Source organism: Parasteatoda tepidariorum, chromosome 7 (assembly GCF_043381705.1).
Source record: "Parasteatoda tepidariorum isolate YZ-2023 chromosome 7, CAS_Ptep_4.0, whole genome shotgun sequence".
Lineage (NCBI taxonomy): Eukaryota > Metazoa > Arthropoda > Arachnida > Araneae > Theridiidae > Parasteatoda > Parasteatoda tepidariorum.
Window position 1 is genome coordinate 57,373,421 of NC_092210.1, and position 15,563 is coordinate 57,388,983.

The 15,563-nt window shown below is 28.8% G+C and overlaps 1 pseudogene; it reads right to left on the reverse strand.

Moving 5' to 3' along the window:
* Positions 1 to 321: 321 nt before the first annotated feature.
* LOC107450640 (ras-related protein Rap-1b pseudogene) lies at positions 322 to 9,339 on the reverse strand (annotated as a pseudogene).
* Positions 9,340 to 15,563: the final 6,224 nt, after the last annotated feature.

Here is a 15,563-nt window from a genome sequence, read left to right on the forward strand (position 1 = left end):
TCATCTGACGTATTGGTTAGACCGTCCTTAATGTATTGTTTAAAAAATAATGTACACATTACACACTATTTTTTTTCAAATTAAAGAAACAAAACACTCAACAGAATCAATAGAATTATCAGTGCAAAAATCATATTAAAATAATTAAAATTAAATTATAATTAATTTTAAATTTCATCTGATAAATAAAAGGTTTCTTTATGCTTTTAATTTTCCTTGTGATCTTATTGATTTCGATAATGATCCGTCAGATTTTTACTACTTTTTTCCTCGACTAAACAGCCATTTATGATGCCAGATATGTAGGATCTTACATTTTCTTTTTCGTCTAAAGATTGTCCTTATGTATATTTAAGATGGTGTTAAAGAACACGCTCTTTACCATCAATGGCTAAACATAGTATGTGTCTTCAGGCGTTTTGGCCAAATATACTACTTCATGTAAGATGTTACTACTTGACGAACCACACTTGACCATAGATATTTATATGAACAGCAAATGAGCAATGCCACCTATATCTACACACATATACACATAAATAATGACACAATTCACAGATAGTATTACAGCTTCCGTCCACACTTGTCAGTAGCATGCCACAAGAACTTTTAAGGCAGTGCTCTTATGTAACAAATCTCAAATTTAGATTGAGGTATTTGACAAAGTGTTTGCGAGCAGTATTATTATAGAAAGTAGTTATGATTTAATGCATTTGACATTAATAATTAAAAAATGATTCAGGTGATGCGAGATTTTGAAACCGCAAAAATGTTACAGTTAAAAAACTGTTTCAATAACATATAGCAATCATAATTTTGAGAATTATTCTTGAAATAGAAAATATTACTGCATGAAAAGATTAACATGATTATAATACTATGCATTGTTAGTAAAAAAATTTCAAAGTGTGTTACATTACTGCTTCATACTTAATATTGAAATTGAATATGATTGAAAAACACATCTAACTTCTTAATATGTAGATCTCTGATTTATCCCTCAGCATGTAATTTTAATGCATAATTTAAAAGTATGTAATATTTCGATTCAATGAAACCATCTCAAACTGAGATAATAAAAAGAAAATTGCGTGTGATCTCTAAAAAGATTACATAAAAATACGCATTATATAGCTACTTTACAGTGTTTAAAGAACATTATAATATTGAGTATTCTTTTACACTAGTTTGAAGAATGTTATAAATGTAATCTATTTGATAAATTATACAGGAAATTTCATTTCAATAAACCACTTCAAATCTATAGGATTATTAATACAGTTTAAATTTCTATTAGTAACTTTCACGAATTCTTCTGCACATAAAACTGGTGTATTAATTAAATATTCATGTTTTATAAATGCAGTTTTTTGTACTAAATCGTGTCATTTCATGGCTTTAAGACAAATTTAACTTTTACAACTACATTTTTTCTATGAACCATAGAAAAGCATACTTTCATTTTTGAAACATTTCTTGAACTGGATTTTAGATTTCATGCCAAATTGAATTTCTACTATAATTCAATAATTTCATTTCAAGGATACTTAAAAATAACGTCAATAATGTAAAGCATATATTCCAATTACAATCACTATTGAAGCATTTTAAAAGAAGTGTTAAATGTTAACTTTGAAAGGAAAACGTATGAATTTTATAATAATATGAAAAAGAATATTAACTGATTAAAATTTGCATTTACCTCAGTAATGTATGCATATTTTTTTATATAATTCCATTGGTTGTTTCAAACTGAATTTGTTGATTTTTATTAATTCTATAACTCAAGATCTAATTAAAATATACCAAACCAAATCATTATTGTTACTTTATATTTAGCTATTTTAATGGAAATAATATCTCACGATTCTTTAAAGTTTTATAATTATTCACCAACCATTTTAGTATATTAAAAATATCTTGAGAAATATATGCTTCAAATTTTCATTATGTATATAATTTTTTAGAACAAACTAAAGTATGATTTAAAACATTTAACTATTCGAAGAAACAGTTGGACTACTAAATATCAAAACTATTTTGTTACCTTTCCAACGAATCCGTAAGTAAATTTTTTCAATAAATAATTTAAAAGTATTATTATTATTTTTTTTTCTCATTTTGGTATTTAAAGTAAGCCATGATGATTTTATAAATAAAAACTAAACTGTAACTAATACCTCCAAACTTAATAAAACTTCTTAGGCTCAAATGATAGGGATCTTCTCCAATTCCCTCTCTTAGGAAACAGCACAACTATTTCTCTTTATCTTCTTGTTCTTGGTCAGGTTGCTGTTCTTGCTCTTCGGTAAAGAATACAGAGGAAGTGAAGTGCGTCGTTTCTGGATCGATGGATTCAAATCATAAGGGAAGTTAGCCTGGGTCAAGATCTCTTTGAAAATTCTGACAATGTTGATGTTATCCTTGGCAGAAGATTCGACAAATCGGTTCTCCCAATCAATGGCGACAATGGTATCGGCAACTTCTTTCTGCACCACCCTTTGCTTTTCCAGATCACATTTGTTGCCAACGACAACTATCGGTGCTTCAGATGGTTTGTGCTCCAACAAAAGCTCCTTCAATCTCCTCACCTCTTCAAAGGATTCGGCGTCATTTATGGCGTAAACAAGAATGAAAGCATCACCAGTATCCACTGCTAACTTGCGCATGGCTGGAAATTCATAGGTTCCACTGGTGTCCAGGATGTCCAGGACGAGTCCAGTGTTACCAACATCGTACTCGCCTCTGTAGAGCTCCTCTATCGTGGGTATGTACTCAGTAGGAAAGTGTTCGTAAAGGAATTGGTGAACGATTGCAGTTTTGCCAACGTGGGCAGCTCCCATGAGGACTAATCTGTAATGGCCTTTGATATCAAAGCAGGAGTTCTCATTAACGCTGTTCAGTAAAGGTATATGTGAGCTGGGCATCTTAAACAAATACTAATGAAGCGTTTAGTTGAAATAAAGCTGTATGATCGACAAAGTTGTGCGAAAGGTAATGGTAGCTAAAACTCGTCTGCGAACACTTCCTAAAATGATAAAAACTTACATTTAATGCAAAGAACTAAAAATAGTTTTAAAAAAACATATGTCAGATTCTTTCTTTTCAAATATATGTCAGATTCATTCAATACAAAGAACTAAAAATAGTTAAAAAAAAAACATATGTCAGATTCTTTCTTTTCTTTAAAATATATTTAAAATGTTCATGCATATGTCTAAATTAAAAATAATATTTACTTACTTATTCAATTTTAGATAAGAATTTTGAAATAATAGTTTTATTGCTTATAATATTTAATTGAATGTGAAAATTAGTTCCTATATTGCATAGCTTAAGTATTACATATTTGTTGCGATTTTCAAGCATTCTGATTGGTGTTTAAAATATTTTATAGTAGTTAAAAAGTCTCATTGTAAAAGAATACCAGGAAGAAAAACACAGATTTTCGAATTAGCCTCTTAAGTTTTTAAACGAAGACGAAATAGTTTATTCACTTTCGTTTCCTTTTTTTTTAATAACATTAGAACTAGATATCTTTCCTATTAACTCAGCAATTTCTTTTTTTTTTATTATTCAGTCTATATAAAAGATTTCTTTTTCTTTGAAAATAAGTCAGAATTTATCTGATGATTCATTTTTTTAAAAATTCACACGTTTGTTTAAATTAAACACTTCCCTTTAAAGTTAATAAATCGCTCTACAGGAACTATGGCAATTTTTTTTTTTATATAAAATGCGTTGCTGTGAAGTTACAATTTACTTCCTAACAAACGTTACTAACGTTTTATTACAGTAGAAATAATTTATTCCCATTCGATTCACTACCATTGAAACCTTTACATTATTCTAAATTTTTACTTCAGTTCATTTAAAATTAGAGACATTTTCAGATTATGTATTTGCGAAAATCTTTTTTAACAAAAATATATAAATTTTTATTTTACCTTATTTTATCAACAATTCTCATTATTTCAAAATGCAATATTTTTCTCATTTCTATGAATATCAATTCATATTTTTATACAAATATTATCACATATGCTTACATTTCAATTACATAAAAATAAAGAAAACAGAATATTTAACTAGAGTACCTTCTTAATAAAAGAAATTCTAAAAGCTGTATTTTATTGCATTTGGTAATATCCTCTCAGAAAAATTGGTTCATGACATTTGAACCATAACACTGTCCAAGCTTGCTGCAAACTTAGTAAAGTTTTAAATTAGGTCCTGTGTCAGTTCAATTCGAAGAATAATATTAAGAAGTACAATAGCATGGTTTAACTGAACATCATATAGAGTTCAAAGCACATTTGGACGATATTATGGTTCATCATGATGGCTTATGAAGATCATCGAAATTTCTTACAATGTATATAATGTAAATATAACATTATTACATACCCAAGTAGATATACAACAAGTACATATACTACAGGAAGTAAGTATGAGGAAAAATGTTTTCGAATAAATTCGAAAGTTGAGCGATTTCCGCAATTACTTTATCTTCTCGTAGCCTGCAAAAGAGATAAAGCAAACGAGGGAGAAAAATGTTGTAACTTATATGAATAAAGTTGTGTTTACCGAATCCAGATTGCTCCAGAATTCATAATACAGTTCAAACAGTTAAAAATTATAAAAATAAGCAATTATTGATTAGCTTAAAATTACAATTATTAAAATACATCTGCAACTGTCAATGTATGCATTCCAGCAAAGTAAGAAACGATTAATATTTAATCCATTGCCTAGGACTAATTAAAAACCTACATGCAATCTATGCAATGCATAACCTAAGTATGTAATAATTCTCATATTTCATACTTTCATTCAATTTGCCAGACTAGACATTTCATAGAATGCCGCAATCCATACATTGACGTTAACATGTATATCAAAATATAATTTTATTACATATTTATAGCTTAAGTATATAGTCATAGCTTATATAGCTATTTAGCTTATATGACTATAGTCTATAGCGTATGCACATTTTAACGGAGCGTTCCATTGGGTGAGCTTCGTGACTTAAGCCTGTGAAGCGTGCTCCAGAATCGCCTGGGTGAAATCGTTGCCGTACTTAATATAAAAATTAAAATCGATTATAATCTTTGAGGGAGAGTAAAAAAAGTGCTTTGGGATTGATTTTGGTAAAATTTACTAGAAAATATGCTTTTATAATATGCGTTAAAATTTGGTAAATGCTATGAAATTTGGTAATTTTATCATGACTCCTTAAAGCATGGCATAAAAAATCATTCATTCCGTTATATTTACTTATCAGGTTTTTTTTTTATTAAATATGTAGCAATGATTTTGAAAACCAGAATTTCTAGCAAACAGTTATCAAATGACCGAAAAAAATTACTAAACGTAGATCTTAAACATAGTATATTTTGGTTCAATTAACCAGAATTATGCTACCTTTATTGGAACTTCATTACCATACAGTATGGTAATTTGACCTAAATTTCTCTCTCCGTTTCCTTTCAACTTTTTAAATCATTACGATATAGTAAAAATCTTAATAAGAGAATCCATTCTGTCTTACTTCTAAATGTCACGTTATTTAATTTACTATTTTAATGTTATGAATTTTATGTGTTAGAAACTTTATAATAAATTCTAAAACTGTCACTTTTTGTGAAAAGCACATAGACGGGCATTTTTAGAATCCGTTTCTAAGTCTTACTTATTTTCAAATCAAGTTGGTTTTTTATCTATTTTATTGTTTAGTATTTTAAGAAACGATATATTGTTAATACATTTTTTTCATCTACAAGTAACAATAACGTTTTTATTAATGAGGGAACGGGGGAAAGTGTGGACAATTTTTCATCAATTTGACAAAAAAGGCTTGCTAAGTATAATATTTTTTTAATAATCTTTATTTTATTAATAAAAAAGTTATTTTGGTCATCTTTATACCTATCAGAGTTAGTGTGTGAACAAATCATCGAAAAGTTTGATCTATAGTTCATTATAAAACCCCAAGCAACATTAAATAGGATTTGGTTTGAATCTAAAAGCAGAATTATGCATAAATAATCTTTAGAAAGTCTATTTTAACTAATGTCAAATCTTCAATTAATGTCAGATCTTCAATAGAGCACAAGTTTTGAACTCAAGTAATTCATTTAGTAGCGATTCTTTTTAATTTATTTTGTACAAAATGTGTTTCCTCATTTAAGTAGAAATAGGTTTTTACTTCGTAAAGTAGCTACCGGAAATTTAGGTAAAGTGTTAGCCATTTCCGAAAAACACATTTTCCAATTACTTTCTTAAAAATATCAAATTTCATAGGCATTTTAAATTATAGGTTTCCTTCATTTTAAATTTTAAAAAAAATCAGATTGAAGATTATTTTTTGAAAGAAATAATCCCGTTTCAAAATTCAGTCTATTCACTAAAATAAGAAAAATATGAAGAAAATAAAAAATTTTATAAATAAATTAAATACGCTGCAAGTTTATTTAAATTCTTAGTACTATAAAAGATTAATTCTTCATTAATTCTTAACTCTTAATTTTTTTAAAGGATAATAAATACCCAAATAAGTTTGTAATTAACAGAAAAATGAATGTCAATAGTAGCTCCATAACTACTTCTTCACCCCCGTGGAGTAATTTTCGTTAATTAACCAATTAATTAAAAAATAATACTCGAAAAAGGACTATATTCACTTCAAAAATATATTCATTCATAATATAATATACTCAAATACTAAAAATGAGAAATAAAAGTATTTAAAGCTACCATAAAAACATTATTTATTTCAATTTGTTTCTAAGCACGAAATATGTCGTCATGAAAATGAAAATGCAAGCATGATCAATCTGTCAATAAGTTTTGCCAATCTGTGCCAGAGATAAATACCAGAGTCATTCCAGCTTTCCAAACCATCCCCTATCCGCCCTGAATAATATTATTTATATGTTATAATTATTATGGTTTAATAAATCTATATTTTATTATGAAATAAAAATGTCAATGAATTAAGTTTAGATCATTTTATTTTAAAAGATAATAACTAAAACTGTTCGAAAATAAATAAATTATGTTTTAATTTAAATTTAAAACTTAAAATCACGTATTTTTTTATTTAATTCTCTGACACATAGTTTATATTTTAACAAAATCAATAGTTTACATTTTACGTAACAAATAAAATAAAACCATAACATCTTACTTTTATGTAGATAAATTCATAATGTTAGTACTTCCTGAGGAAGAGTTATCCCGCCGAGGAAAAATGAATAACAAATTATACAACTATTCAAACAAATGCACACGCTCTTCCAATCGAGGTGACAACAGGTGTTTCAAAAGATAAAAAAGCAATCTCTCGAAAGAAAAACACCTGCTCATCATTATAAAAATTCTAACTTCAGGAATATTGATTTTTGCAAATGCTGATTCACTAATTTTAAGGAGCAAAACGATAATTTACAGTAAAATAAAAAAATGGATAATTATTAGATAATGCTGTATTTAATCGTTTGCTGATTTATAGCCAATTTTTTTCAACTGTCAATGAAAAAAAAATCAAAAAACAGTAATCTGAATGCACCAAATGAAATTTTATCGAATTTTTTTTTCATAGTTCGAATATAATGTGTTTAAAATCGTTTGTTGATTTGTAATAAATTTACTTTCACAACTCTAATACTTTCGACCATGGAATTTAAAATTTGTTACTGTAATCGAATAAACATGAAACTTTAAGAGCTTTTTAGAAATCATATCTGAGCTATTAACTTTAAATTTATTATACATCCTGAATAATTCAAAACTTAAAGAAAAAAAAATTAAAAATCTAAAAGCACAAAATGAAATTTTACAGAAAATAAATTTAGATTTTTATTAGACAGTGAATTAAAAATCGTTTGATAATTTTGAATAAATTAACTTTCATACCTCTTAAATTCTCTCGTATGAGATTTAAAATCTGTTGCCGAAGTATAATAAACATAAAACTCAAAGTTATCTCTCAAATTCATACAAATTACATATGAGCAAGAAGTATAATTTATTTTACATCTTGCAGTGCAAAATATGTTCTACAAAATGTAAATACGAAAGCTTATACGGAATTTTTTTTAGCATATAATTGGTTCGTTTAAGGCGCTTTATATAATATGAGTGGGAGCTGCAAGTATTATTGTCAATTAATCTAATAATTGGAAATTTCTTTGAATCTCTCTCAATAATTCAGACAAATATATTGCTCAAGAATTATCATCCATTTAAACTCATGAAAGGTAAAATCAAAAAAGATATTTATCTTTTTTTTTGCTTACTTTTAGAACATTGAACAATATTTTTTAATGTGTAAAATTTAGAAAACTAGTGTGAATGTGCATTTTAATTTAGTCGGAAATTGGTCGTTAGCAACACCCATGATGTATTTTCTGTGATATGGAGTTTTACATAAAAATGCTTAAAAATTATTTTATTATTTAAACACTATATATTGAATTCTAAAAATGACGATTTTTATGATTTAAGATTAATAATAAAAAAACACGATTTCTTTATTTTTTTTAAAAAAATGCATTACTCATTGATTTGTTTTTTTTTTATCTCAAGCAAAGAGTTCTCGTAAACGTTTTTTTTTCTTCTTTTAAGGCAGCGTGGTACCTTCCATGTAATAAATAAAAGTACAGTTTAAAACGTATAGCTTTAAAACTGAAGTGAAATTTTACAAATTTTATATGCATTAAGTTACACTTCTTTATAAGCATTTTTATCATCATAATTATTTAATTTTTGAATATTTTCTTGTGTCATTATTCCTTCAGTTGAAATTCATAGTTTATTTTTATATTAGCCCAGTAACCACATTTCTGAGAAAGCTCATATGGAATTCTCACCTTAATATACTACCTTATGTTAAAATAACCAATTGTAAAGTCTGTTTGTCAGGTGAAAAAGCAGCCAGTTTGATTTACAAAAAATCTCAGTTCAAATATTCGAATAATTAATTAAATTCATTTAAAATAAACACTTAAATTATTCCATTAACAATAGTGTAAGGAAAATTATGGTAGATTATTTAAATGATGCTTACCTTCCTTTTTGAAACAAGAGAATTCCACAACAAAGCAGTAAATTGGCGTCGAAAATTGAGAAGTGAGCTTGCTTCAATGCACACCATTGGCGCAATTTTCCTTCGGCAATTTTAAGAGACGGTGAAATACCTCAAAAAGAAACTGCCTCTCTGGATCAATTAATTGCCATGAAACTGTCTGCTGATAAACTCGAACAGTTGTTAGAATTAGAATAGAGGATAGATGCCTTTATAAACCTTTCGTTTCAGGTCATTTCTGCGCATGTTCCGATGACGATAACAAACTAAAGCTCTTCGCATAGGATGACAACAATAGACCGAAGACGCTAATAGATTTGGATAGAACAGATGATATTGAAATGTCTTTACAACAGGATGAGAAGAAAAAAAGGTCAGGAAAGAATAAATAGAACTGAAATAGATCTACATTGTCATTTTATAAGTTGTCTGTTAAATATTTTATTTGCTGTATTTATAAATTTATTTTTTAGTTTCTAGAACTAGTTTCTCTTACAATATATTTCCTCCCAAAATAAGTCCATGTGAAAATAAATCACGTGCTGTACTAGACCTAGTTTTTGCATTAATATATTTCTAGTACTAGCTTTTCCTTTTTTTACAAAGATAGAACTATCTCGTGAGACTTATAAGAATATGAGCTTGCGGCACGTGTTCAGGGAAACAAGCAAACAAAAACGATGATCAAGTGATTCCATCACATGCATTTCGAAAATAGAAAAGTAAACACTTCTTAAATTAAACGTATGGTAAAAAATCGCACATTTAGAAACAAAACTGCTGATTTGAAATACATATTTAGAGGTGATTGCATAACATTTCTTACTGGTTTCAAATACTTTTTGTTTTTGATGTAGCAAAACAAAAATACATCTTTATTTATTGTTTGTTCACACAGCATCATTGAACACTCTAGATAGAGTGTTCAATGATGCTGACTAATTGAACACTTTATCTACATGACAGCATTGATGAACATTCTCATTACATGAAAATGTTCATCAATGTAGTGAGCACAGTTTTGGAAATATATTAATTATTGAAAGCAAAGTTATCTTCAGGAACAAAGTTTTAATTCTCATTTAAATTATATGAACAAAAAAACACCGAAATTATCACATGATTAGATATTTCTAAGTTTCAAATACGCTTATTAAAGTTGTTAAAATTTTTATTACTAAAATTATTGAGGCACATCATATCAAACTATTGACTAAATTTTCTTCAACTAGAGACTGGTATTAAGTGAAGTTTTAACTTTTTAGTATGAAAGAATAAGATGTTATAAATTGGCAGAATAATATCTGATATTGGCAACTTATGTTTTAAATGTATGCTAGACTTATATTTCTTTAATTTAAGATATACGGGTAGATGAGAAATTTTTTTTCTACATTGTGAAACGAAAATATTATGTCAATGAAGTGCAAAGCTTTTCATCTAAAAATATAGCTATATTCGCATCTTTATTACCATTAAATGCATATTCAAATCAATAAAACTGCATACATTTTTATAGTAATTTCAATTCGACAACTACTTCAGCAATTACTTCTCCTTCGTGAAATTCATATTGAATGTAATGAAGGAAACATTTTATAACAAGCAGTTGGACAAAGACACTGAAATATTCGATTGGACAACCCAAATTACGTCATCAATGCTTCAAATGAACTCGTTATCAATGTTCCAATCAGGTAATAAATCAATAATTGATCATTGCACAAATCAGTGAAATGATGCATGCTATAGATAATATTAACTCACAAATTCATATTTAAGTGGAAAAAAAAATTACAATCAAAATAGAAATGAAGCACTATTGAGGAATGTAGAACCAAAAAGGTAAAAGAAAATATTAGATTACCGGAGTAAACAGAAGTTTAAAGGTGATTATTAATAACATCTCAACTTTTCATCAGATAGATTTCGATTTTGATATTCGTATAATTCTAGATTTCTTGCTATCTAACTTCACCAAAGAGTTATTACAACATACGGGCTACGACGTTTTCTGTTTGATCGTGTGCCAAAATTTACCGAAATAAAACTAAAACCAACTTTTTCTCGTAAATTTAACATGGAGTAATGGATAAGGCAATTTTACCTGTCAGAAACTCAATATACATATGTATACTTTTTCCTGCATTTAAAATTAATCTTAACAACTTAAAATATCAAAAAAATCAAATATGACGCTAAAAAAAACACTTATTTTGTGAAATAAGTGTTTTTTTTTTCATTTTTATCGAATTATTCATATTATTATGTGCCAAATAATTTTTAGTTTCTTGATGAAAAAATAATTAGTTTTCTTGATAGAAAACTTTTTTAGTCGTATTTTTTGCTAAAAAAAAAAACTAAAAATAAAGTATTAAAATATGTTCAAGCTAATTCTCCAAAATTCATTAGGCAAGTTTTATATACTCTTTCGAGAATTTGGCACGTTTAACATTTAGAATTACTAAAAATCCTGAATGCAGTTTTATTTAATATGCAAGATAATTATTTTTAAAAGGGACTGGTTTATTTTCCGCGATATCTGCCTAAATTGTTAATTTGATAATAAATCTTCTACATTCCATGCACGATATAAAATTTACAATTATACATGAAAATATATTATGATTGTTAAATAACATCACTCTGATTCTTAATGAATTTTTTTACGAAATATTCCTCACTATTAATTTTATTAAAAAAATATTGTTACTATTCGTTTTCACTTAATTTGGGCAAAAAGGAATTCTTGCATTTTATTTCATTTTATAAACATCGTTGAACAACCAACCCAATTTTGAGTTTACGACTATCAATGTAAAACTCGGTAACCTTGTAATTTTGAACGCAATATAAAAGAAAAGGGAATTCCTGGATCAAATATTGGGAGCAATTTTGCCTTCGTCGAAGATTGTTTGATTGTACTAACCCATATTTGTGCTACATGGAGAGTTAGATCCTCGAAACCCTTCCATGGTCAGACAGAACACAAGAGGTCTCGAATCAAGATTGTTTGATTGTACTAACCCACATTTGCGCTACATGGAGAGTTAGATCCTCGAAACCCTTCCATGGTCAGACAGAACACAAGGGGACTCGAATCTATGATTCGTCTATCACTGAGGATATTTCACGTCAGCACAATGGTAATTACGAGCCGGATGCAGAACTCTTATCGACCATCCACCGCAGAAATTTGAACCTGGGACATCTCATTGGGAGGCGAGCACTCTATCCCCTAAGCCGCCAAAATTCTGATGCCTTCTTATAATAAAATAACAAATATTTAAAAACTATGTTTTGCCAATGAATTAAAAAAAGAAAACAATTTTATTTTTGTCACATCTGAATTGCATCATTTTTCGAAAGGCAATGGATGCAGATTTTCAGTAATGATACATTGTATTACGAAAGTAATGTGCCCCATGATTCTTGTTTTGAATCTGACAAAAACTTTTGTGTCTGTACATGTTTTAAAGTGGTTAAATTTTCGATTAGCGATAAATTTTGCTTACCTCGTTTACAAAATGATTGAGTTATGATCATACTCTGAGCTCCAGTTGAAATGTGAACACTCCAGCTAATAGGAAAGTGGTCAAAGTAATGATTGGCTATAGATTTTATTTGATTATATAATTTATGCTTGTAGAGATAAAAAAAAATCAATACTAGCTTTACTTTCCCACATAGTTCACTTATAAACATTTTAACTTGTTGAAAAGCTGTCAAAATTCGGATTGTGCATAAATTCTTTATGGTAATGATATTGCTATAAAATTTGCATGTAATGGACAGGAAATAATTAAAACTTCAGTTATCTATTGCAGAGCTCCATTTTTGATGTAAGCAATCTAGCTAATCGAACAGTGGTCGAAATTTCAATTGACTTTAAATTTCTTGTAGTAATAATATGACGATAAATTCTGCTTGTGGCAAAGTTCTCAGGAAATAATTATTATTCAATTCGTCATCAGACTTGGAGCTCTAGAAAAGTTTTAAACACTCTAGTTTTTTTAGAAAATAGTCAAAATTTTTATTAATTAACTTTGCAGTAACATAGTGATAACCTTTGATTGTAGTGATCAGAAAATGATTGAAACTCGTCAATAATGGATGTAATCTAATAATCACTCTAGTAAATCAGCAAAAAGACGGAAATTTCATAGGCCTTAAATTTCGTTTAGCAATAATTTCGCAATATATACTGCTTGTAAAAGCTGGAAAATATTGGCAAATATTACTTTAATTATTATTTTAGTTTCAGTTAAAATTGGAGCGCTCTGTCTAGTTTTAATCAGGTCCGGAAATTTTGATTAACAATAAATATTTTTTGTCGGTAATATCGTGACAAATTCTGCTGGTAGCGGCCGGGAATAATTTTGCATTGGCATCAGGCATGGAGCTTCAGTAGTGTTTTGAGTCCTCTAGCTAAACGGAAAGTAACCTAAATTTTGACTGAAAGGTTCCATCGATACGGAATTCCTTCGCAAAGAGCAAGATTCCTTCGATTTAATAAAAATTTAGTAAAATATAATAAGAGTATTTTTATTATATTAAAAGTATTTTTTCAGTGATCGAAAATATAATAATAAAAACAATTATTCACAATTTTAATTTCTTGTAAAGTTATCATTAATTGACTTTTTTAAATAAATCTTTAACTAAAACATCGCATGATACTGAAAAAGAAAAAGAAATCATGCACAAATAAAAATTACTGTGCAAGCTATAAGTTTCCAGTACGGAGAAATAAAATGAGCTTGGAGGGAAGCGTCACCAAGTGTGGTGATAGTGAAACTATTGTTGTAACCCTCTAACTGAAGTTAGATATCACGAAATCTGTAATTGTTGTTATTGTTTCTAATGCCACTTGCCATACGGGCAAGCCTGCTTGGTGAAACCGAGCAAATTTAAGGCAAAGTGTCCGCTTCTTGTTCTTCAGTGGCGCCATCTATGGCCAAGAATTCGACTTCTGCCACACCACACGTAGCACCCGTTTATAGGGCGGGCCCATTCATACATCCATTCATCCACAGATCGTAATTTTGACCTGAATCAGAGAACAGAGAATCTCCAATCCAGTACCCCCAGAGGTATTGATTTGTTATGGGAACATGGAGGACTTTTGCGACGTGCATCAGTCACTTTAGTACACGGGGAGTCTTCGGCCGGCGTTGTTCGAACCCACGAACTCTCGGATATAGGCCCAGCGCCCTACCGGCCAGGCTATCACGAACTCTAAATTGATTCAAAAGATTTCGATAGCAATTTTTTTACCGCTTAAATGATAATTCGCAAACTCTAATGTGTATGCATTTTTACTTAATTTTTTACCAAGGTTCTAGCAAAACAAATTAAGGACTGTCATTACCAAACAAAACTAAACTCAGTGGTGCGACAGCCTATAGAGGGCCAAGGCCAACTGTGCCCATCTTAGTTTTTTTGATCTTGGGCTCTGAGGTGCAGGAGCAGATGTTCAGGTTGGGTGGTCAACCGAACACGGAACCTCCAGTGTTTAGTCTCCAAGAATGCTTGGTACTCATTTTATAGATCTACTGAAGGGATGAGAGACTGAGTCAACCTTGCTCGGCCCAAGGATCGAACCCGGGACCTGCAGCACGAGAGCGTGAAGCGCTACCTCCATTACCAAATACTCTGCATACATTTTCCTTTCATCAAGTCTTGTATGAATCTTGTTGTTTTTAATAAATATTATTACAATAATTATTTATGCAAAAAAATTTAGACTTTAAAAACAATCACAAATTTAGCATACATTTGATGACTTGAATTCTAATCTTTATCTAAGCAGAAACTAAATTATTTGTAATTTACATAATTCTACTTCGCTAAATAATTGAGTTCTCAACTATCCCACGTGCAGACAAAACACATGTGATCGATTAAAGAAAGAGTTTCTTAATATAGCCTTTTTCATTACGCACTTCTTTTCTTGACTACTTTTCTAGAAACTTCTATTCTTGTCTATAGCATCCTTAAGAATCCCCCGTGAACAACAGCATATACGGTTCATAGGATACCACAATCTTTCATCAGGCAATTTCCTTTGTAGTTTATTTCAATCATATTTTTCTTCTTTCGTATTAACTATGCATGAATAACCGAACTTTATTTGGAGCCTAAACCAAAGACTCGTAAGATTCTCAAAATAATAATAATGGAACTTTGATATGCTAACCCATATGAAAATATATTTTGGTACGACACCATAGATTAGAAGATTATTTTATAACAGAAGTTTCCGACAAATTTATTTTTTTATCATGAGACAAAACTTAATAATAAATTATAATACCTTACAATAATTGCCCGCATACTATAATTTGATGGTTTTAAGAAAGAAAACGTGATAGAAATTTTTTTTTCAAGTGTTGATCTCCCATAATGGAGATGAATAGTACAAAATGACACTTAGAATGAATTGCAAAATGACACAAAATGACACTTAGAA